This window comes from Microtus oregoni, unplaced genomic scaffold, assembly GCF_018167655.1.
Source record: "Microtus oregoni isolate MIOR12 unplaced genomic scaffold, Mior012 000016F_ref0000370, whole genome shotgun sequence".
Classification (NCBI taxonomy): Eukaryota; Metazoa; Chordata; class Mammalia; order Rodentia; family Cricetidae; genus Microtus; species Microtus oregoni.
The window spans coordinates 20,893,299-20,917,153 of NW_024543075.1; the positions used below are offsets into that span (position 1 = coordinate 20,893,299).

Consider the following 23,855-nt stretch of genomic DNA (forward strand, 5'->3'; position numbering starts at 1 on the left):
TAAACAGTGGAAAATGGCAAGTGTCAGGCCTTTCCTGTTCATTGAGAACTGACTGGGAATCCTAACATCATATAGTGGCTTCAGGCTCAGCTGCATCCAGGGCTCAAAACCAGGAGAAATCCATACCTTGATTATCTCTTACTTGTAGGATGGTGGTCTAGGACTGATTTTAAAATGGCAAACCCAATGCAGAAGAAAGGGAATCCTATTTCCCCACTTGACTCAGTAATGGTTTTAAGGTAAAATTTCATTGGCTCAGCTTAGCTTCCATACTTATTATAACCATCTCTCTGTTAATTGTAGATATTGTGGTGACTGGCCTGAGTCCCCTGTCATCCATGAAACTAGGAGGTGAATCAGCCTGGTCCAAACAACAGGATTAGGAAAGATTTGCAGGGTCTCACTCGCTCTCCTGGAAAACATGATGAATCCTGATGATGCCGGATGGATGACCTTACCACCGTCTACCAAGACACCAGGGAGACTAATGACCCAGTCCAATTTACCCAGAACAGAGATCTTTAAAACAAGATTATTCAGATAAAATATAAGCAATGATGTATAACCACAAAATGACAAAAGGACCAATAAATTATGACATCTCTCATCACATAGCCAGGAAGTAGCAGGGACAAAGGTCACCAAGGAAAATATAGGTTTCCCAAAATCCATGTACAGCCGCCCACTGCCAGAAATTTAATTGCCCCTTCAAACACTGTGATGTTTCTCATATCCGTAGCTGCCAATGTTTTGTTCTGGAAGAGTACTGCTAATTTCTACTTCCTGAGGATCCTTTAGGATGTAGAGTGATACACAGGGTCACACTGACTCTGGCCATCCATAGTGGCCCCCAGAATGCCGTCTGGAGGTCATGGGTGTCACTGTGAATCACCAGAAGAGGAAGAGCTGGATTTTCTACTGCGCTTGTTAGCATGAAAACAATCATGTACTTCCTTCCTATTGTTCAGCAGCAGAGCCACAGGGGTCAGTCTGAGAGCAGCACACCCACAACACTCAACAAATGAGCCAGCCCCTGTGGTGGAAACAGCCATCTCCTGTGGTGACCGCATCAGCAAACTTCAGTGTAGACTGCCGCTGGACACTTGGCAGTTTCTCCTCATGTTCTTCTTGACGGCAAGTTTTGGGGTGAAGCGAAAGAATGAAAGCAAGAAGAAAACACTCATTTATTTTAGAAGATTTTCTTTGGGGATAGGGGTGTAGCTCCATGGTGAAGAGAGTCCCTAGAATGAAGAAGACTGGGCGTTCAACTCAACACACACACACACACACACACACACACACACACACACTTCCTGAAACCATTTTTTCCAAAGTGAAAAGCTAGAGCCCCGCCCCAGTTGCTCTGGCTAAAACAACTGTTTGGCCATGGCTGGCCACATTCTGAGTCTGTGATGTTTCTCCTCTAATCTGAGATGAGTAAGAGCCACAGAAACACACAGCCTTGTTGCGGGAGGTCCTTCCGCTCCTCCAGCCTATAGCTGCTGAGATACCAGCCCATTGGAGCATGGTCTCTCTCCCTTTAAAAAAGCGGCTACTTCCCATCTCGCTCTCTTCGCTTCCTGCTCCATTTCAGGCAACTAGACTCCTTCCTGATTGCGCAGAGGGCTGTTGTCTGGGACGGTTATCTGTAAGTTTTTTTCCCCTTTAAATAAATATCACCCTATTAATCATAATTCCAAACTGGTGTGGCATTGTTTGCGACTTACACCTTCACAGCCTCAAGAAACTGCTCCTTTGCAAAAGTCATGGAAAAGATGATCCTTCCAAGGTATATTCCTACAAAGCTGTTTGCTCACTGCAGTGTAGGTGGAGAAATGTGAGCCCTCCATCAGTCGCAAGCAATGCTTCAGGTTGTCCATAAAAGGAGGAAACATCTCTATTTTTCTAGCAGCCTGCCCCTGCCTGAGTTCCCTTGAGTGTTGTATGGGACTGGACTTTAAGGATTGCTTAGCAGGCCTGGGGTACCCAAGCCTGCACATTTGAAGGAAAGGGCTGTTCTGTGGCCAGGTAGCAGTATTACATGGGAGGCCTTGGAATATCTCACCTGAGGACAGGGTTTTGTGTCACTGAAAACCTTATAACATAAGAATAATATGACAATATGGTGGCCTACAGTGAAGAGCTGTTTGTGGTAGTCTGCAGTTTGGAGGGACATCATATCCCTTGTTCCGAGGGAAAAAGGCCAGAGGAGAAAGTAGCTAAGGTCAGTCACTGGGCACACCATGCCTATGAGAAAGCACCCTTATAAAACTCCAGGACTCAGAGCCCCAGGCAGCTTCTTGGAATGGTTTGTGTTATCACAGGTACTTGGCAATTTTCCTAGACTCCATGGAGAAGGTCTACCTGGAAACTCAGGTGTATAGTCCCAAGATAGAAACTTCTGGATTCTTCCCTATGGGTCTTTTTCCTTTGTTGATTTTAAAGCAAAGGGAACGTTACCTGTGAGAGACATTTCTGAGTTCTATGAGGGCTGGCATATCATAGATACCAACAGTGATCATGAAGACCCTCCAGTCCAAACATGGAAGGAAGGAGAAAATGTCACAAGAAGAAAACATCTCTTGAAACCATTCCAGCACTGAATTTCTTAGTTTAGGGCTTAACAAGAACCTCAAAGGACACTAAGACAAGACAAGACACGGAGGCTGCTGGGAAGTGAGTAGGGGCATAACTTATCAATCTGCCATGCTGTCATGAAGACTGTATTGTCTAATTAGTTCCCCTAGTCTTCAACTAGACTTCCCATCTGAGAAGTAGTAACTATTCTCTCTTGATTAAAACATCCAGTCTCTGAAATACAATAAAATGTTCCAAAGTGATGGGGAAGAGACTGAAGAGATGGGAGCAATATGTAATGCCGCTCCCTTCCTGTAGTTCCCTTTATATCGCTGTCTATTCATGTACTGTGGAGACAATTGTACAACCCACATTTAATGCTCTATACCTGGACCCAACGCCAGGGACTCCGTGCTTCATTCACATCCTTACCCTTCTCAATTCATTGAAAACCACTTCAAGCAAAAATCATTTGAAAGAAATTACCTCTGTGTATTACACCGTGAGCAGTGAAAAATGTCCCACGTGAGACCCGAGGGTCCCAAAGCAATAATTTTTTTTTTCTGAAGAGCAAGATATAATAAGTCAGGGAAAAGAAGTCCCCATGACAACAAGAAGAGGAAGGAAGGAAGTAGAAAATCAGAGGATTTGAGTCTTTTACAATACAAGGCATCACTAATTTGTCGTTGGGAATCTGTCTTTGTGTTTGAAATCCCAGAAAGATAAGTGCTCTTTCTTGCTTTTCTGCCTGCCTGAATGATACTATTCAAGTTTACTACACTGCAGAAGAGGGTGGGAACAGGTTTGCCTGGGATGGAACGGGCTTCTTTTACAGAGACTTTCCCACCTCCTGGCCCAGAAGGATAAGATTGTGTCATGGTATTTACAGCAAAGCTGATATTCCAAAGGATTCAAAATACACATTTTGAACAAGGAGGCTAGGGATACAGCTTGGTCAATAAGTGTTTGCAGCATGGTGTGAAGACTTCGGCTCAGAGCTCCAAAACCTAGTTGTTAAAATAGCCCAGCATGACGGTGCATGCTTATAATCTCAAAAGGTGATACCTGGAACTTGCTGGAGCCTACTTGGTGAGCTCGAGGTTCCAATAAGAGATTTTATCTTAAGAAACAAGGTGTCAGCTGCTGAAAACAACACCTGAGATTGATTTCTGGCCTCCTTCCACACACGGGTGTACACACACATGAACAGACACACACACACACACACACACACACACACACACACACGCACACGTACACATGCACACATGCACAAATACTGAACCAGAGAATTTTCTATGCCTTATACTTGGGGTCATGTTCTAAGCACTGCACCTTATTTCTTTCTTAAGAAGAAACATACTTTCTCCTTCTGGATTCTTTTTGCTCACTGCCCCCAACCTGAGTCCTGAGTGGAGCGCCACATCTCCAAACTCTTTTTTGATGTGCCCCCAAATTTCATAGAGCTAAAAGTGTTTAAAAGTATTTATCCTTTGAAAATGTAATGTTACCCCCATGTCTCATAACTTGTGTCCTTTGTCCCAAGCTGACAGCATCATTTTGGAAGTATGTGGAAACTCGAAAAGGATGAAGCCAGCTGGAAGGAGAAGGTCACTGCGGGCAGGTCGTTGGGGGTATTTTGTCCCTGATCTCTTCCCACCTCACTCTCTCTGCTTCCTGTCAGCCATGATGTGAACTGCTCATGGCTGCTCGTCCATGACAAACATGAGCCAAAATAAAGACTTCCTCCACTAAGTTGCCCACATTGGGTCTGTGATGGTGATGGAAAAGTAAATAAATGCCTCCAACAGTGTCTCATGAACATAACTGAGAAACACCAGACAGAGGAAAATACATGCTAGAGATGTCTAGGTACTTAGCTTGAATAGCTAAGTTTCCCTGACACTGGGACCCATCACCCCCGAAGGTGGGCTTCTTCCAGGGCTCAGCCTTCTAGGATCTTGTTCTGTTCTTTCCTCTCTATCCAGAATATCCTCCTCATGAAAAACAGGATTCAATTCAATGTGGCCAAAGGGCTGCTATCCGTTCGGCTCTTTCTGTACTGCATTTTGCTTAATCTAGTTAACAGCTGTCTAGCAAAAGGTATTGTATTTTCTGCTTTGTTTATAAGATAGTATAAAGAAGTATCAGTCACTAGCACACAGTCACACAGCTTAGAATCAACAAACCTGACTTTAAAACCAGACTATAAACCAACTGTAAACACAACCATAACAGAAGACAAGGGTGAAACTCCGTGACAAAGTATGTGCATCCCCACACTAAGCCAAACTTCCATCCTCATGTCTCTCTATAATGCAGCAAGCTGTGTGCTGAAGAAGTGATAAACATCGACTCTAGGACCATGGTGTATGAGCAAGGATGAATGCATGAATGCGTGGGGCTTTGAACATGTTTTATTCTTCCATAAAACACTTGGATGACCAGTCACCCTAGACATGGTTCATCATTTCAGTCTGTAAGGTAGCCTGGTGTGCCTAACCCATCATTTCCTTGGGAATGGACTGTTTTTCACTGAAAGACAGGGACCCCTGGTGTGTCAACAGGCTTGCATACAGGTTGAGAGGAATCACGCCCACACCATCTGGGTGGCATGGCTCACTCTTTCCAAGCATCTACATATGAATTTCCTCCACGCCCTGAAAACTCCCTTCGGAATTCTTCCATTGCCCAATGGTTTTGTTTTCTACACTGCAAAGAATCAAAAACAGGACCTCCAGTAGGGGAAGTGCAGGCTCTACTTCTGAACTCATCACCAGCCCGGAGTTTCTTCACTACCAACAACAAGTTATCAAATTTTCAATCGCTGAGCTCTTCCTGATGGGAAACTTCCAGAACTATTTAGCTACACACTACCCTCCATTTTCCCACTATTTATTTTTAACTGAAACACTACAAACAGATTTGTTTAAGGGAGTTCAAGGTGAAATGAATTCACACCACATGCCAGGCTTCCCTCTCCACAAGAGGTTTCAGAAACTGGTCCACATCTGTCTACACAGTGCCTCACTTTTTTTTAACAGCGCAAGACTGCAGCCACCTGAAAATCTGCTGGAGATATGCCATAATTTACTTCAGAAGACTTGGGCTACTGTCCCTCAGATACTCACTGGTTCAGTGATTCTTTACCCGTGAAGGCAACAGCCTTGCCTCTCTGAGCCTGACTCTGCCATGGCATCTTCTACTATTCCCACGGAAATTTCCCTCTGTTCTCAGCATATCATCATCATAAGAGAAAGCATCCGATGACTTAACATCTGGCAGTCTCTGTCATTAACAGTAAAATGGGGAACAAACAGCAAGATGGTACCTGCCTCCAAGCATGAAAACCTGAATTCAATCTCTGAGACACATCTAGAGGAAGGAGAGAACCAACTCCCCATGGTTCCACATACATGTCACCTCATGGGCACGCGCATGTGTGCCCATACACACGCACACAAATTAAATAAATTAAAGTGTAATAAAATACAGTAAAATTATAATGTAAATTGTGCATGTCTCTTTTTCTGGACAGCTGAGACTTCGCAAACTGAATACTGAGTGACAAGTACACGCCATTTTTTACAGAGATAATCTTCCAGCTCAAATACAGGGATGTGCTCTAAGAAACAGAAACAAACGGATGAAGTGTCTGAGTGTTGTCAATGAAACAGGTCCTGAAAACCATGCTGCACATAGTTGCTGAAACCCGTGCACCTGGGAGACTCCCTGAGCCCTAGACGCTGAGGATGGGAAACAGAGATCTACAAAGCATCATGAAGGGTTTGTCTTTTCATGCATTTCTTCTTCATGACTTTCATGGGAACTGTAAATGCCCAACATATCTTGCAAAGCAAGAAGCCTGAGATATCAACCTCTCCTGCAGGGCACGTGGCCTGGGGTATCAACCTCTCCTGCAGGGCATGTGGCCTGGGATATCAACCTCTTCTGCAGGAAATACAGCCTGGGATATCAACCTCTCCTGCAGAAAATGCAGCCTGGGATATCAACCTCTCCTGCAGGCACGTGGCCTGGGACCACTCCTGCAGGGCATGCAGCCTGGGATATCAACCTCCCCTCAGGACATGTGTCTTGAGATATTAACATAAGGCTTTTAGACACAGTAGCAATTCCCATCACAGATCAGGCAGATCACTGCTGAGTAATGACACAAATTCTCACTGTAACTGAGATACTAAATTAATTACAAGAACACAGTTACTACACGTAACGGCAAGAAGAGCAAGACAGCCCCTTCCATAGTGGGCAAAAGTGCACACATTTATACAAGCTTCCTGTAGAGAACGATAGAAATATAAACCAAAAGGCCTTTAAATCATTTGGAATGTCAAAGTTTTGATTCTGTAATGTATGTCCAGGAAGTACATGTGTATAGTAAGCTTATGTGTACATAAGTGTCTGTGGGTGGGGGCACGATAGCACTGGCTTGTGACGCCAACACTTGGAACCTCAAGAAAGAAGATCCTGAATTCCAGGCTAGCCTGAACTTGGCAATGTGAAACAAGAAAAAAAAAAGGAAAAAGGGAGAGAGGCAGAGAAGGAGGATAAAGGGAAGGGGATACGCATTATGTGTAGACATACACGAATATGTATGTTCTGTATGCATCTGCTCACTGTAATGTTTGTTCTAACACAGAAAGCAATTCAAATGTCCATCCGCATGAAGCCAGTTAAATGCCACACAGTAGGCCCATATATAATAAACACAACACTGCCAATAAAATTCATGTGCTAATGGAGCAGTGTTCCAACTGTGGGTCACAAATCATCAGTGAGTCATAAAAGCCATTTAGAGTCACGGCCAACTTTTTAAATAGAATAGAGAGTAAAATATTTAAGAATGCACTGTACAGAGTAAGAGTAAGTGGTTTCACAACACTGTTTGTAAATGCATGTGTATTTATTCTAGGTGATTACATAAAGTACACTTCATGCCATTGGGGTATAGTAAAAATAAATAAATAAAAGCTCTTAAAGTGACGGGAAATACACAAGGATATGCAAATGGTCTGCTTAATTAGAAATAGACAGAGGTGGCTCAAGGGTGTAGTCAGGCGAACACCACTTGCCTAGCGCATATGAAGCCCTGGGTTCAGTGCCCAGCACAAGAAGGCCAAGAATCAGAACAAACAGGGGGAGGAGTGTAACTCAGTGTGGGCAATATGTATGAGCACCTACCTCACATATACAAGGTCCTAGGTTCAATCCCCAACACCAGATCAAAAGCAAAAGAATCATGAACTTTAAGATATAATCCCAAATTCAAGCTAAGATGATAATCAAACATACATGCATGCATGTGCTCAGAAAAGAGAGTCCCTGGGGGCAGCAGGTTGTGGGGAAATGCAGTCTTTCTCTCTGTTTTCTGTTTTCGTTACTGTCTAAATCTCCTATCATGAGCAATTATTACATTAACAACCAAAAGGGGGCTATTTTTCCAAACATGGTTCTGGCAAGCAAACCAAAGTCTTAGACAATTCCTAAAAGCAGATTGTTGATGACAGACTAGATAAATGCAAACAAAGCTTAGGAAGCCATGCACCCTTCAGATACCCTGCTAGGAATGGTACCTTTAGGTAGGCTACAGACCAGGGCACTCAGGAGAACAGCATGGGCCTAGAAGATGGTGTATAAGAAAAATAAAATAGCTCAGAATTAAAGTATGCTGTGTCCTGTCACAATAACACCCACAGGTGATTGCTGCTATTAGATAAAGACAGGGAGACGACAGAGAGGAGAGAATGAAAGGGAAGAGAAAGGGACGATCACGCACTGGGCAAAGTTCAAGGGAAACCCAGGGATGCTTGCTTTTGAGAGATAGTAGCAAAAGCCCGCTGAAGCAGCCATGCAGTGCAGCCACCAAGGCCTTCAGCAGTTATGTAAATGTTAAATGGCCACGAACACAATGATAAACTCATTGTATCCACTCATAAAGAACCAATGAGGTGACCAATGGTCTGACCTCTTCTAAAAGCTGATGAAGATTTTTATATGCCGGCTCTACTTCAGAATCAGGTGGCAGCTTCACACTCAGAACATTGGGTTTCTTTTTTTTAAAAAAAAAATCTGGAAGATCCCACTCTCATGGGGAAAAATAAGCAATGGTGATTTCATTTATCTTGCCCCACCTCTAGCAGTAAGTACCCCAGTGGGTGTGGTTGCTGAAGCTGCTCAGGAAAGAATAGGGCAATTGCAACTTTGTTGTATCCACTGCTCCTTGCTTCCCAGACCTTTCTCCACTGTCAATATGATTGTGCCATCAAAATGTTTGTGCTGTGCAAAGAGAGTCAAGGGCAGCTCCGGCTGTCTGTGTGGTGTGTGACTCAGAGAGAACTCCTCAAGAGAGAGCGCTCACCGGCGGGGAAGCCTGGTAGAACGAGAACCATCTGCCAGGAGGCAGGCCCTTCAGAGACTCAATGTTTGGTGGTAGAAGAATCTGACAGCTCAGACACACTAAGACACTTTTTGGGTATGGAAGAACGCCTGTGCCTTGCAAGTAGTATGTCAGGAGCAAGAGGTAACAAGAGGGAAAATAAGGGTTAAGAAAGATCTTACCCATAAAGACAAACCCATCCTTCTGGCTACTACTGTGTAAGCCTGGCTTTAAACCAGGATGGTTTGAGAAAACATGGGCTTCACTGAGGTTCCTCATCAAGAATGTGACATACGCACACATGGCTCACACTCTTCACACCATCACTAAAACAATCATCCAATATGAGAAGGGCCAGCTCTCTGGCTGGAACCAGTGAGGACTTGAGAAAGATTACCTCCATTCCTAAGGAGCGCAATGGGCAGAAACATCCTCCCGTCTCCACACCTGTCTACTGGCAGCTGGCTTCTCCTTTTTTAAAAAATACCCTTCTCTCCTACTCTTCCCTATAAGTATTTATGTTCCAGAGCTTTACATGGGCCAATCATTTGAACCTTACAACCCCTTCATGAAGAATAAACTGTTAATTCCTTCATGTAAGAAGTTAGTAAAGTGAATCACACACAATTACCCAAGGCCACACAGCCAGCAAGCGGCACAGAAATAAATATTCAGAGTCAAGCAGTGGACTTGGAGTCCATGACATGAGACTAGCCCATATTCTTAAGGATACAGAGAATGTTTACTTAAGACAGAATCTCAGCCTCTCTCCCGAGAGCCATTTGAGTATGGTGAAATGCTGTGACCTTCATCTGGTCATTCTCCACCCATATGTCCTTGCCCTGTCGTGTCTAAGAGATCAAGCCAGTTTCCCCACAGGACCAGCTTTATTTTTCACTGACTGAAAAGCAAAGTAAAATAAACCAGGAGAAATGGAGGACTCTTCGGGCAGGTTAAACATGGGACAAATACAAATAAAATGGCTTTAATAAAGGAACGGTGCAGAAGAACATATATCAGACACCTGGTGCCTCTGGCAAGCCAGGTAATCCTCTTCATGGAGTTTCGGGGTGGAGAATAGCAAAACCTTAGGTCCTGAGCTCTGTTTGAAGGCTGGCAATGAGAACAGTTTGCATTTTAGGGTGAGAAAAGAAGGCAGAGAATTTTAGGACCTAATCACAATAATTCTCCACAAAAGCTTGATTTTGCCAACCGACTTCTCGTAGAATCTCCCAGGGCAGTTATCTAATAAGCTGGAATTTCAAATGAGCTGTAGTCTGCTACCACTCAACACTGTCAAGAAAGAATCCAAGCATCCGGGCGGTGGTGGCGCACGCCTTTAATCCCAGCACCTGGGAGGCAGAGGCAGGTGGATCTCTGTGAATTCGAGGCCAGCCTGGTCTACAAGAGCTAGTTCCAGGACAGGCTCCAAAGCTACAGAGAAACCCTGTCCCGAAAAACAAAAAAACAAAAAACCAAACAAACAAACAAAAAACAACAACACTTTTAGAACTGAAGAAAACTGAGCCGAGTGAAGAAGCAGGCCCACAGATGGACGTATGTGCTTCCTCGCATTCTTCTGCACTGCTAGGAATGAACCCAGGAGCCTGAACCTGCTTGTCAGCCTTCCTGCCCCTGAGCTACCCACTTCCTCACATCCACCACGCCTTCCTGCTACCTCAGGGAGTGGGATGGTTAATAGTGACCATCAATCTGACTACAATCACAAAGGAGAAAAACTTCTGGGAGTGGACCTGTCTGGGTTGAGTTAAGGGAGGTGGGGAGGTCTACTCAAGTATGGGTACCTTGAGACCTGGACTGAATAAAAAGGAGAAAAGGAGCCAAGCACCAGCATTCATCTCTCACCGCTTTCTGACTCCAGATGAAAGGTGACCAGCTGCTCCCACTCCTGAGACCACCGCTAGAAGGTGTCTGCCACTGTGCCTTCGCCATCTTGATGGACTGTACCCATAAACTATGGGACAAAATTAAACTTTCATTAAGTTGCTTTGGTCATCAGGGCAGTGAGAAATGTGACAAACGCAGCGGATCTCCTTAAAAGACACCTCTGAGTATCTAAACGCATTTAAGTCACAAAACAAATATACTCTCGGAGACAGGATGTCAGGACATGTATCTGGGTAAAGATACTCTGAAGTACTCTTCCATTTACTGGAGACAGTCACCCACAAGAACACATACAATGTCACTTGTCAGTGAAAACATGGAAGGAAAAACTGGCCATAGACTCAAGACTGTCCACACTGTTTACACATGGAAACGTCTTGATGGGCCCTGGTTTCCAGGGCAGTGGTCAGCAGGGGTCAACACAGAGTACAGCAATGTCGAAGTGAGTCAGGTGACTTGAGGATGTTTGCTCACGTCAATGTGAGAGACAGCTGAGATTGAAAGTGTGTATCACTTTCCCGCAGTCATAGGCCATCAAGGGGAAAACACAGGATTTTTTAAGAAGCGAAAAGAGACCAAGGTTATTAGCCCTTTTAAAAGTGGTGATTCAACATTATCCTCAACTAAGACTGTGTGAAGAGTGTCCCTCTTAGACACTGGTTACTGTGCCTTCTCCAGTTTGGATCATAAATGTTCCCCTAAAGACCCCATTGCTGAAGTCTATGTGCCCTGCCTGGTACTACTGAAGGAGGTGGAGCCTAGGAAGGGAAGTTAAGTCACTTTTAAGCATGTCCCTGAAGGGTACACTAGGACTCCAGCCTCCTCCCCCACCCCCTGCTGTCCTGATGAGGTGTCTCTTCTGACAAGACTCCTGCCACCTTGCAGCAAACTCAGACCAACAGGGTTTGGTTTGGAAACTAAATTGTGAACCAAAACACATCTCTCCTCTTTCCAAGGTGATTTATCTTGGGCATTTGTTACAGCAATAGAAAGCTAATATTTCCCTAAGCCTCTTTTGGGGAATAAAGTTGACTGGGTACATCAAAAAGAAGGGTATTTCATCTTACATGGAGAACACACATGTAGCACACTTGGCCAATGTTACTCTTTTTTTTTTGTGCCTCGCATCCTTCCCATCTCACCATCCTATTCTTATTCTAGATGAAATTTATGTCCTTGCAAGTTATGTCCTTTGCAGAGGTCACTTTCTTTAAGACAGTGGCCGCACTGTCCCTTTCACCCCATAACTATTCCCCTCACACTCTTGCTAACAGGAACTGAACTTTGTTTGGGCGCACAAGACGACTCAGATGATCTGAGGTCTACTCTCGTTGGCAGCGTCTGAGTGGTCCAAGGGAAGACAGACACATATGCCCAACTGTCTTGTTGGATGTCTGATGGGTATCTCATGTCCTACATAGAAGTCTTGACCTCCAGACTGTTCTTCCTCGGTATTGAGGATCTCCTGTTGATGGAGGCTGCTCATTTGTTCCCGGCCGTCCAGACCCGAAATGACCACACAAGGAAATCCCACATCAGTCTCCCTCCTCCAAGCCCTAAGCCTCAGGGCTCATCAGCTAGTTCTCATTTTCTCTTACACCTCTTAATCTGGATTCACGCTGTTTTTGGTGCTTGTGCCCAACAATCCAGGCCGGATATTTAGCAACTCTCCCTTGGAAAGCTGCAGAAACCTCCTGATTAGTGTCCCTGCTTTCTCTGGCATTTTTGCAGCAACTCTTCACATATCATGTCCCTCCCCTGACCAAACTTACCAGTGCCCTCCATCCACTCACAGATCTTATATGGTGGGCTCCCAGGCAGCTCGCTGACCTCATGTCTTAACCCTTCCCTATCCTTACTTTATACCAGTCACAAGGGCCTCCTTGCAACATCTCAGACTTACCAGTCACAGCCAGGAATGAAGGTTATTCCTTCTAACTAAAATTTCCACCCAGGGGCTGGAAATCTGGCTCAACAGTTAAGAGCTGTTGGGAGCAGTGAACCCCCAAATTAATGCGCGAAACAATTCCACACCAGTTTGGATTTAAAGGGGATACTTACTTTAGGGGAAAACTTACAGAATACTGTTAGTCAGGAAAGGAGTCTAGTCACTGGAGCAAGAGCCGGAACCAAGAGAGCAGAAAAACTGCCGCTCTTTTTTTAAAGAGAAATAGACCACGCCCCATGGGCAGCTATTGGCTGAAGGAGCAGAAGGCACTCCTGCAGCATAGTGGGCTGGTATTTTAGCAGGACTGGGCAGGACATAAACCCCAACAAGCAGGCCCCTTTGTGCTACACCAGATCCTGAAACAACTTGTTTTCCCCTGATCTGAGTGCCTACAGCTGCTCTGAGCACGAGACCATCATGAGTTCCTGATGGCAGGAGAGTGGTTTCTAGTGGGTTTGGCTGGGGCGTGGCTATCAGTTAATCTCTATATAAGCAGCTCTGGTACACAATAAAGGGGGCATTCTTGGAGCATTCTGGCATCAAGCATGACCTGTGTCTCTTTCTGTCTGTGAGTCTTTGTGTGTTTCAATCTCTAGCCCCTTGCCCGGTTCACGAACTCTATGGTGGCGCATAGAACGCAGACGGGCGCCGTGCGCTGCAAAGAGCCCTGGTTGCCTCTCCAGAGGTCCTAGGCTCAATTCCCAGCACCCATACAGTATCTATAATTACAGTTCTCAGGGGATCTGAAGCACACATGGTGCACAGACTTACATGCAGGCAAAACACCCATGCACATCAAAATTAATAATTTTTAATATTAAAAATAACTAAAGATGAAATTTCCACTGAGATCATTCACTCCCTTCAGCATCTCAATCCTACTTGCATTCTCTAACTACCTTCTTCTCCTTGCACGTGCCTCCTCAGACTCGGTCAGCATCGTTCTTTGACCACTTAATTCCTTTAACAGGTTTAGGTTCTGCCATCCCCAGTGGGACGTAACTCTCATGATATTGTATGTAACGCTCACTCATAGGTATGACCCTTACTGAATCAGGCCCTAACCTTTCCATATGTGGTTCATTCACTTATATAGTCATGTATGTATCTGCATGTGTGCACATGTGCACAGATATATGATTCTACATGCCGTATTTGACATAAGTACTGGGGATCCAAGTGTATGAAGCCAGCACTTTAGCAAATGAACCATTTACTAGGCCCTATTGTTTTTGGGACAGTGTCTCACTATGTTGCCCACGCTAACTTCGAACTCCTAAGCTGAAGCTATCTTCGTGCCTCGTTGCTTCGGCCTTGTGAGTAAACGGAACTATAGGTGGGCACCACTACTCGTGACTTTCATACTAATTAGGAAGAGGGTTTCTCTTATACCCAATGTATTTACGTTATCTCTACAACGGTGTCTAGAACACAGTGGTTTCTGATCAACAGTTTTGTTTTTTTTTTTAAATACATGGGCAATACAACAAACAGATACAACTAAGCCAGTTGTGGCCAGTTGGGGTGTCAAAGAAATAAACTGATATTTTCCATAATAAATTTTCTCTGCAAAATACTAAAGAACATGCACCCTGTCGCTACGCTCTCCCTTCCTCCTTTGCACACTCTGGTATGTATAAGAGGCTGAGACCTGCACCTGCTGTCTCCACGCCGTGCTGGAATAAGCTAGAGTCTAAAACGCGACAGGTGACGCAACAGAATGAAAGGATATCAGCAACCTGGCTCTGTCACACACTAGTGAGCCGCTCAATCTACTCCAGGACCACCTACCTGGAGCTCTGGCTAAGTGAATTCTAAATGTCCTCAGTCACTGTTCATTACATTTTCTCTCGCTTACAGACAGGAAGATCCAAAATGACACCTTCCGCATTTATTAGCCTAAACTGTGCTTGTCATCTGCTTGTCTGTCATCTTACCGAGACTGGAGTTTCACAAGGTCACGACGAGCTCTTCAGAGCCCGCCCACTGCCGTGACGGCAGCACCTCACGCATAATAAGATGTCTTAAAGGGCGGATACAGGGATGGTCCATTTCCCCAAGTTCCTGAAACCTATACTAGATGTGGATCCACTCTGTCTCTCCCTGGCCCTTGCGAGATGCTGCTGCTGTAGGATCTGGTATCTCGGCTTTCAGAACGCTAAAACACATCTTAAAAAGTCAACTCTTCCTCAAGCTGTATCTAAACCAAAGAGACTTTTTTTAGAATTCGGTTTTAACATCTTCTAGTGACATTCAACTCAGTTCATCACTCCCTCCCTCCTTTTTAAACCTGAGTTTCATAACTTCTTTTTCCTTATTTCCTCCTGCATATTTGCTTCCTTTACGAGTTCAACTTTCCATGGGCTCCAATTAGCTTCAAAGCTCAATCCCAAACTCACTTCTCTTATTGCAAAATAGCTATTGCCTGGCTTTCATTGCACCTTTGTGCCGTTAACTCCCTATGTTCCACTCTCAAGCCCACCTTCTATAAGCTCAGATACAAACTTCCAGTGGCCCATTTCACATCGACACGTGGATGTCCCCAAATCATCAAAAATGCAACACATTTGGACTTAAACTTATATTTTGCCTGAGTAATCTAGGACCCAGTAAAGATGTCAGAAACCTACCCCAGACTAGGTTATAGGCATAAAGATAATAGAGTAGTCTAAGGAGCTAGAAAAAGGACTGGACTTGAGCATGCTTGGGTTCTGGAACACAAGAACAAATACGGGTTTTCGCTCCATCTCTCATCTCTGCATCTCTTCAGCTCTTTGCTTTACTGAGGCAAACCAGCTCTCCCGTGGCCATGAAGAGCCATGGCACCTCACCCTCATGGTCCTCAACTCCAAAGGCAAGTCCTCCCACTCACCCCAGGCCTGAAAGTCTGAGAGGAAGAATCTGTGAATGTCAATCTTGTTACCATACAGGTTAGAGGGAGCTCAGTAGGGGAATCTCAAACCACAGCTATATGACTGGGTTCTTGGTTCTCAGGAGAGTATGCTGGACAGGTTGAATGAACAAAGGACCTCTACACACCCCCAAGCATCTACCTCCCTCTCCTTAAGTTTCCTACATTAGTGAATGAAGCCAGCACACTCCCAGGCAGGCACAGGAGCCAGAAACCTAGGATGGCCTGCTGACTTCCCTTTCTCTCATCCTTCAAGGCAACACCATGTTCTTTAAACTTTACCTCCCAGGTGTCACACAGAGTAACTGTCATCTTCCTAGTCTAAGCCACCTAAACCTCATTCTGGGAAAGAGGAAATTTCTGCGGGAATTTCCAATGTGCATTCCCATCGTGCCTCACACATATACCAACCCGGATGATCACCTGAAACATACACCTGACCATGTCACTCATCGGATCAAACCACTAAATTGCCCTTCATGGCTCCTAGAATGACCCCCAAATCTGGGGCCTGGCTTCCAAATCCCTGCCTGGCTCCCTCTCCAACGTCATGCAATACATTCCTCCTCCCTCTTCTGTGCAATTCCAGCGCCATGCACTAATGCACATCCCAGCCATGATGACATGGCACATGCATTGCACGCGCACACACACAAACATGTTCACCTATTCATCCTTAAGATCCCATCTCAAATGCTACTTATTCAGGAGATGGTTCCCAAACTTGCATCCTGGGAACACCTGCACAGACACACCCAGAGACATGCTTCTACTGTAATTTTTAAGTCCTGCATCTATGAGTCTGTAGAATTCTTTGTCATCCTCTCTGTAATCCTGGGAAGTCTCCTTCTGAGTACTCACTATGCCTGCCATTTAAGCTTCCTTTACCATATCTGATTTTTTTTTCTTCCCACACTGGAAGACTCCATTGCCCGGGCTTACCTTTCTCTTTCCAGCACCAGTCACAGTGCCTGGCCAAATAGGGATCGATCACCCAGACAGAGGAAGAGATGTCAGAGGAGTCATTCTGGGGCAGCTGGATATTAAAGCCTGGTTTCAACCTGATTAAATATAGGCTCATTGTCAGTGCGCTGTCTTCAAGGTGTTTGTTTTCTAATCTTGGGTAAATCATGCGTAATTAATTCTCTTGTCTAAACTGTATCCTTCTTGAATTGCATACATATAATATACTTTGATCACATTCCCGCTATTGTCCTCTCTTGTCCCCTTCCCCTTCCTACTGAACCCCTCCTTCCCACTGCCTCCCTCCTCCTCACTTCTTGTCTTTGTTGTCTGTGTCCCACTGTATTTAATTAGGAATGCCTGCATAAGCACAGGCAAGGGACTTGGGCAAGAACAACTTACCAGTGATACCACCACCAAGGAATATGACTCCACCTTTCCAGGAGCAATTATCTGCTCTAGTTCCTCAGAGAAGGATGAACTCAGTCTAAGAGTCTTCCACAGGTACCCACAGAGTCCCGAAGGCCATGGCTCTCACAGTGCCCCTCCCATCCTCCAGCTTTCACATCCTTTCCCCCACCCACTTTTCTGCCATGGTCCTGAGTCTGGAAGGGGGCAATAATAGACTTCAGAGCGAGCACTGGGCAGTCACTGAATCAGCAGCTTGATGACATATGGGGGCTCCATGTTAACTCCCAGACACTGCAGACAGAAGCTTCTCTGACCACTGCTCTAAGTAGCACTAATCCATGGAGATGAAGCATTTGATGGAGAAAGCAGTTTGACACTTTACCCACACAGCAAAACAACAGTCATAGAGGCCTGAAAACCATACGAGCTCTTGCTGTTGCTCTTGATTGCCCACTAAAACTAGGTAATTGAGACCCTGTTGTTAAAGACACCCTAAACTTTTTTTTGCATGACAGAGGAACTTAGTGGGAATGGAGCTGAAAGCTTGTGCCCCATGGCTAACTTTCACATTTCCAGAAGGTGCTATACAGGTTCCTGGGGTGGAAAAATCATCAACAGCCTTATGCAGCTGTGAACCTCTGTATGAACTGCAGTACCAACCTGCCAGGAGAGAGGTGCCCACTGGGGAAATAGTGGCATGCCTGTTTTAGGGGTAACCAACTAAATTCTGACTGGATTTTAAGCTATATCCACAGGAAATAGTCATGTCTAGTATTGCCAACCTGGTCGAAAACCCATGGTTGGAGGGAAGGGGTCATAGGCCCTCAGGGGAACCTACTATTGTTATTTTTGCTATCTGGACACAGTCCTCTTTTTCTATACCTGTTTCTTCTTCCATAGCATGTAGCTAACAGCAGGCATTTTCCAGAGGGCTTCCTAAGAGAAGCTGCTAAAGCCTCCGCACAATGGCTGGAACATAGAAGGCAGATGTATTTTCTCCAATTATACTTAGCTGAGAGCAACTAAAAATCCAAAATAATACCGCTTAAGGAAAATAGAAATGTCTTCCTATCTTATCCAAAGGGCTCCCACTGGGCTCCTTCTATCTTGCTGCCCCATAATTTTCAATATGTGGCTTTCTCTATTCAATGCCTCAAGACATTTCAAGGTTTAACAGTCATATTCTCATTTTCAAGAATAGCAAAGGAAAACACATCCTTGTAAGGCCAAGAAATCAAGCTCAGCATCTACTACTAAATCCCATTTGTCCAAACTCAACCTCATTAACCACATCAAGCAGATGGAAGACTGGGAAATACAGTTGTCATCCTATGTTCTAATGTGCTCAACCAACACTGGAAAGACAAATCGCCACTTCGATCACAGCAAGACACGAAAGGATAATCCTTCGATGGAAACAAGCATTCTTGTCAAGAAGGAGTATCTCCATAAGAGAATATACCAGCACTGGAGACCACCCACAGTAAATCATCTTAGTAGAGCTCCAGGTACATACATTCCTTGGGTTGGAAAGCTACCATCATCATTATACCTAATGAACTATGATCATCTAGAGAACTCAGCTTCACACACTCGGGTGATGCTGCTCCACTCTGGTCTTCCTCACATCATTCCTGTCCTGGCTTTACGAAGAGCATCCTCCAGAGGTCCAACCTATTTACACACACACACACACACACACACACACACACACACACACACACAGAGTCTTCTTTGGGATTAGCTCTCTAATAGGTGTTAATCAGAACTCCTGAGGAAGCTGCAGGGCAGTGTTGTGCAGCAGAGCCCCTCCAGGTTGTGGACAGGGGCATGACTCGGAAGTTTTGCTATCTGCCACTAACCGCTACCCCAGAAAACGAATCTTGCTTTAGGAGCTAAAGCCATCCAGTTTTCATCACTTAAACACTCCTGGGGGAAGTTATGTAAGAAAAGGAATCCTTGGCCTCCCACAAATTCTCGACTTTATAGAAAAACTGATTCTGCAGCCGTTCAAAGCAGAATGGAAGTATTTACTTTTCTTCCTTTCATGCAGAAGAGAAAGGAGCACAGAGTGTTATTTTGATAATAGAAACTAAACTCTAAATAAGAGCTTCTAAGAGCAATACTCACACTCAAACCACATATTTTCTTTCATCTCATGGTAATCGTACAAGAAGTCAGCATCCTTATTATTAAAAGCTTTTATCAAGGGCCAGCAGGTGCCTGGGGCACAAAAGGAGCCCATTTTTCCTAAATCTATATCATTTCTTGGTTATAACATGAAGGTCTCTCTCAGGAACTCAGAAGTAAGCATGTACTCTGACAATTTTTAACATGTATCAAAAAAAAATACACACTCCTTCCATTTCCTCGCTGATAAGTGGGCTCCAGGAGACACAGAATCCCATGTAGCTTTCCTTCTAAATATCTTTAAGAGATGGAGACCACAGAGATACCCATCAAGAAAGGTGTGGTCAAATAAAGCATGGGAGATTATCCCACAGTGAACCAGCTCTCCCCATGCAGAGCCATAGAAAACAGTTCACGGTCTAACAACAGCAAAACAGCACACACAAAGTAGGCGAGCAAAGCCAAGAAACAGCAAAAGTGAAACAGACCAACAGGAGAGTTGAGTGCAGCGATGCTGATGGCATCTCTGCAACTGTGGGTAAGTCATTAGCCATTGTGAAACTGCAATTCCAAGTTCCTGTAAAAGGGGGTAATAACAGAGTGAGAGAGAGGGCCTGGGAGTCTGCTGGCTGCTGGCAGCAGCAGTGTTCGAGGCCCATAACACTTCTCACCTATCTGATTCTATCTGACACCCCCCTATATTAACCACTCAAAAGCAAGGAAACAGCCGCAGAGTAAGCTATGCCTCTCTTCTAGGAAATGAAGCTGGCATACACACAAAGGAGTAGTATAAGTGGATCATGTGATAGCTCTCCTTTTGGATTTTGAGAGGACCTTTATATCAATTTCTACAGTGGCTACATTAGCATCATTAACAACAGTGTGACTGGTCCATTCCCTGCAAGCCCAATGCTTGCTTGTTTTCCTGTTTGTGATGTGGGTTGTTTTATCTCTTGATACTAGCCATTCTGACTAGGGTGAATCGACATCTCAGTGAAGTTTCTATGTTCATTTCCCTAATGGCTAAAGATGCTGACTATTTTCCACATATTTATTGGCCATTTGTCCTCTTCATTTGAAGAACATTCTGTTCATTGGCCCATTTATTGATTTGAATATTTGTTCTCTGTGGGGAGGCAGCTTGTAATCTTTTGCATTCTTTATATATTTTGTTTGGTTTGGTTTGGCTTGGTATTTTGTGACAGGGTTTCTCTGTAGCTTTTTAGCCTGTCCTGCAACTAGCTCGGGTAGACTGGGCTGGCCTCGAACTCACAGAGATCTGCCTGCCTCTGCCTCCCAAGTGCAGGGATTAAAGGCGTGGAAACCACCATCTGGCACATTCTTTATATATTTTAGATATTAACATAAATCGATGTCTTTAGACTCTGGCTACATTTGAGCTTGAAGGGGGTGTGCCGCCTAGTCCTGGCAAATCAGGAGGAGTAAGGATAGCAGAAACTCCAGGGAAACCAAGGCTGGGACCTCCAGTTCTTCATCTAGCTACTGAAATCCAAACACCATAACCCACCTCACACCTCAGAAGGTGGCTGCTTGTAGAGACAGAAGTCTTGAAAGGGGCAACTGAGCTCAAATGAATGGAAACAGAAAGGTCCTCATCTATCTGACTGGTGTGTTTCTATAAAGAGGGGATTAGCTATAAGGATCCCCACCCAAAGACTAAGACAAGGCTTAATCCCATATGAGAACTTGAGCAGAAAAGGAATATGCCAACCCGGAAAGAAGATTAATAAGAAAGGAGGGGAAAGAAGAGTTATGAGAGACCAGAAAGAATCCTGTCAGACAGCAGGAGCACCTCAAGCCTCGGACACGTGGATAAAACAGTGAGCACACGTTAGGGGGCTGGAGGGTCCACACAAGCAGCAGCACCTAGCTGCCTCACTACCAGCTCCCCCACTACCACAGCCTGCCAGGCTGACAGGCTATGGGAGGGGATACAGACTAATGGGAGTGTCATAGGCTAGCAGACGCTGATATTCTTATGGCCAATTAGCCGACAAGCATGCTGGTGTGCTGAGATGGACAGACATGGGGATGGGAGACCAGGACAATGGCATGCACTAGAAGAGCACCACACAAAGGCACAGGGAGGTGAGAAGAAAGCAACCCCGTTGACACCTTGATCCTGGATGTCCAGCCCCCAGAATCATGAGAAAGAAATGTCTCTCTTCAGGTCACCCTGGCCCTGTGATATCTGTTTAGGGCAGATCCCAGAAAGCTAAAAATGCTCCATGGGTGAATCTTTTCTTGTATTGAAGTATTTTTCATTTCCTAGATGCAAACTGACCAGCCTCCCCGCTGTGGTTGTTGGGCTGTTTGATTTCAGCGTCATCTGAGCGAACCCACCCGCTTCTGAGTCTCATGGTTTTCGCTGTCATCTTTGGTGCTCTGGCTCTTCTGCTAGCTCATTTGTTTCCTTCTTCGCTACAGCTTGTTTCTGTCATCCATGTGTGCTCAGGCTCGAAGCTTAGGGGGAATCCCCAAATATAAAAAATACATGGTCTAGAGTTTCCCAGCTCTATTGAGTAGTATTTAATACCCATGTCACTAATAAATCATAGAAAGCATGGAAATTACATCACAGGAGCACATTTTAGACAGAGGATGACATTCATAGTAGACTTTGGAGGGGAAATGTGAAGCTATTTTTAAAGATCACCATTTTGAAGGGGTGCGTTCGTACATGCTGCACAGGGCAAGCCCTGGAGAAGGCTATCCACCACAGCATGTGTAAGAAAGCATGCCTTCGCCACTCTCAGCTGTCCTCACTAAATACATATGATAGCTAGAAGACTGTGCAGCGGTCACTCAGGTTAGACCTGACTTCATTCTGCTGATCCCCCAAGGCTTGGAAGAAACCAATAAAAAGACCCAATCTCTTAAAAAAAAAAAAAAAAAAAAAAAAAAAAGGACTCCACAGGGAGATATTCCGGAATGGAAGGATTCAGGGTGCAGTTGAGTTACTTGTGTCTTTATATCCTAGTTCTGGGGTTAGAACCCAGGCTACTCATATAAGCCCAAGACCCTTGAGTGCTCTAAGGCTCAGCTTTGCCCTAGCCCACTGGGTAAGTTCACTTGCTCCTGTGTGGCTGGAGGAAGAAACATCTCACTCCCTAGGGCTCTCAGGAGTTTGGGCAGACAACCCGTGGAGAACTTCCTGTAGGGTATAACAAAGCACACAGCCAACTGTGGCATCTTTTGTTTTGTTGTTTTGGTTTGGTTTTTTGTTTGTTTGTTTGTTTTTTGGCAGGTACAAAGAGGTACAAGACCCCAGGAGTAATGACAGGTACAGAGACAGAGGAATGGGTCAAACCTTCTCTAGCCAAAACTGGAAGACAGAAGTGTAGTTGGCAAAGTAGTGACATGGAGAGGGTGGAAAACACAGTTATGGAGGAGCCAGATCTTGGAAACTTATTTCTCCTTGTCAGGGACTTCTGCCTCCATTCTAAGTTTCAAGAGTGTCTATGTGTGGTCCAGAGCTTTTCATAGCAAGGGAGAGATTTATCATTCAGGTCAGCCAACAAGCCATTCATGTAAACACATCACAGGGAAGACAGAGACACAGGGAAGACAGAGCAAACATGAAACCCTTAGGTCAGCTCCCTAGCATTCATGTAAAATTCTGGGCATGGTAGCACACCTGCAACCTCAATAACGAGAGGGTAGAGACAGGCATATCCCCTGGGGTTCACTAACCAGTGAGTCTGGGAAAAGTGGCAAATCCACAGTCATGTAGAGACCATGTCTCAGAAACCCAGGAGAAGAGCAGGAGTGGTGACACCCAACAGCAACCGAAGGCCTCCATCACATGCCTTCAAAGGTGTTTACATCCCACCCTGTCACACACCCTCATCTATCACCATCCAAAGGCAGCCACCAAAGGAGTCTCAAAGGTTAAAACCTTCTGTGTTATAAGACTAGGACAGAAACGTTATTGAATCAAAGAGCAGACTCCTGGATGATGCTATCACCAGGCCCTCCCTTCAGCGCCACCATGAGGCCTGCAGAGGCAGCAAGGTGCCTGCACAGGGTGACACCAAGCGTTGTTTTCTTCCCTGCACACTGCCTTGAAAGAGCTTGTGCAACAGGGATGCTTTTAAAAAAGACCCAGCCCTGGGGAGAGTTTTTCTCCCTCAGCAGCCCCACGCAGGGAAGGGGCAGCTGATTCCCCAAGTCTCTGAAATCAGTAGCACACAGCAGGGCCTAGGAAATCAATACCTCTTGCTCTTTGAAGTCCTCCCAAGTGCTGAGACCTTTAAACCAACCACAGCAAGGAGGCATTCTCCATTCTTCCAAGGCATACAATGTATGCTCAGACTTCTCCAGGAGCCCAGACGTGGGCTCTGGGATGGATTCGTGAAGATGGAGACATGTAGGATTTGGCTGTGGAGAGGGACCTTGGGGAAATGCCCTGCCTGTCAAGCACAGAGTGTGAACAGAATTTCTTTGGCATCATTTCTTCAAGAAAGTAGCCTCTTGCTGTGATGGAGCATGGCAAACCCTATAAGGCCATGTTCTCATCCAAGCTCCATCAGGAGCAACCAGGGTATATTTGGGAGCCATTCTTACCTCTCTATGCCTTACTTTCCCCA

General features: G+C 45.0%; 1 protein-coding gene across 2 annotated transcripts in view; it reads right to left on the bottom strand.

Moving 5' to 3' along the window:
* Nucleotides 1–23,855, bottom strand: part of Hs3st4 (heparan sulfate-glucosamine 3-sulfotransferase 4) — a 420,558-nt gene that overhangs the window by 380,486 nt on the left and 16,217 nt on the right. The window contains exon 1 of one of the 2 annotated variants that reach the window (XM_041666948.1): nt 16,684–16,792. The exons of the other annotated variant lie outside the window; for it this stretch is intronic. The gene's annotated coding sequence lies outside the window, so the exon portion shown is untranslated. Of the gene's footprint in view, nt 1–16,683; nt 16,793–23,855 lie in introns of those variants that run through there. 2 annotated transcript variants of the gene reach the window in all.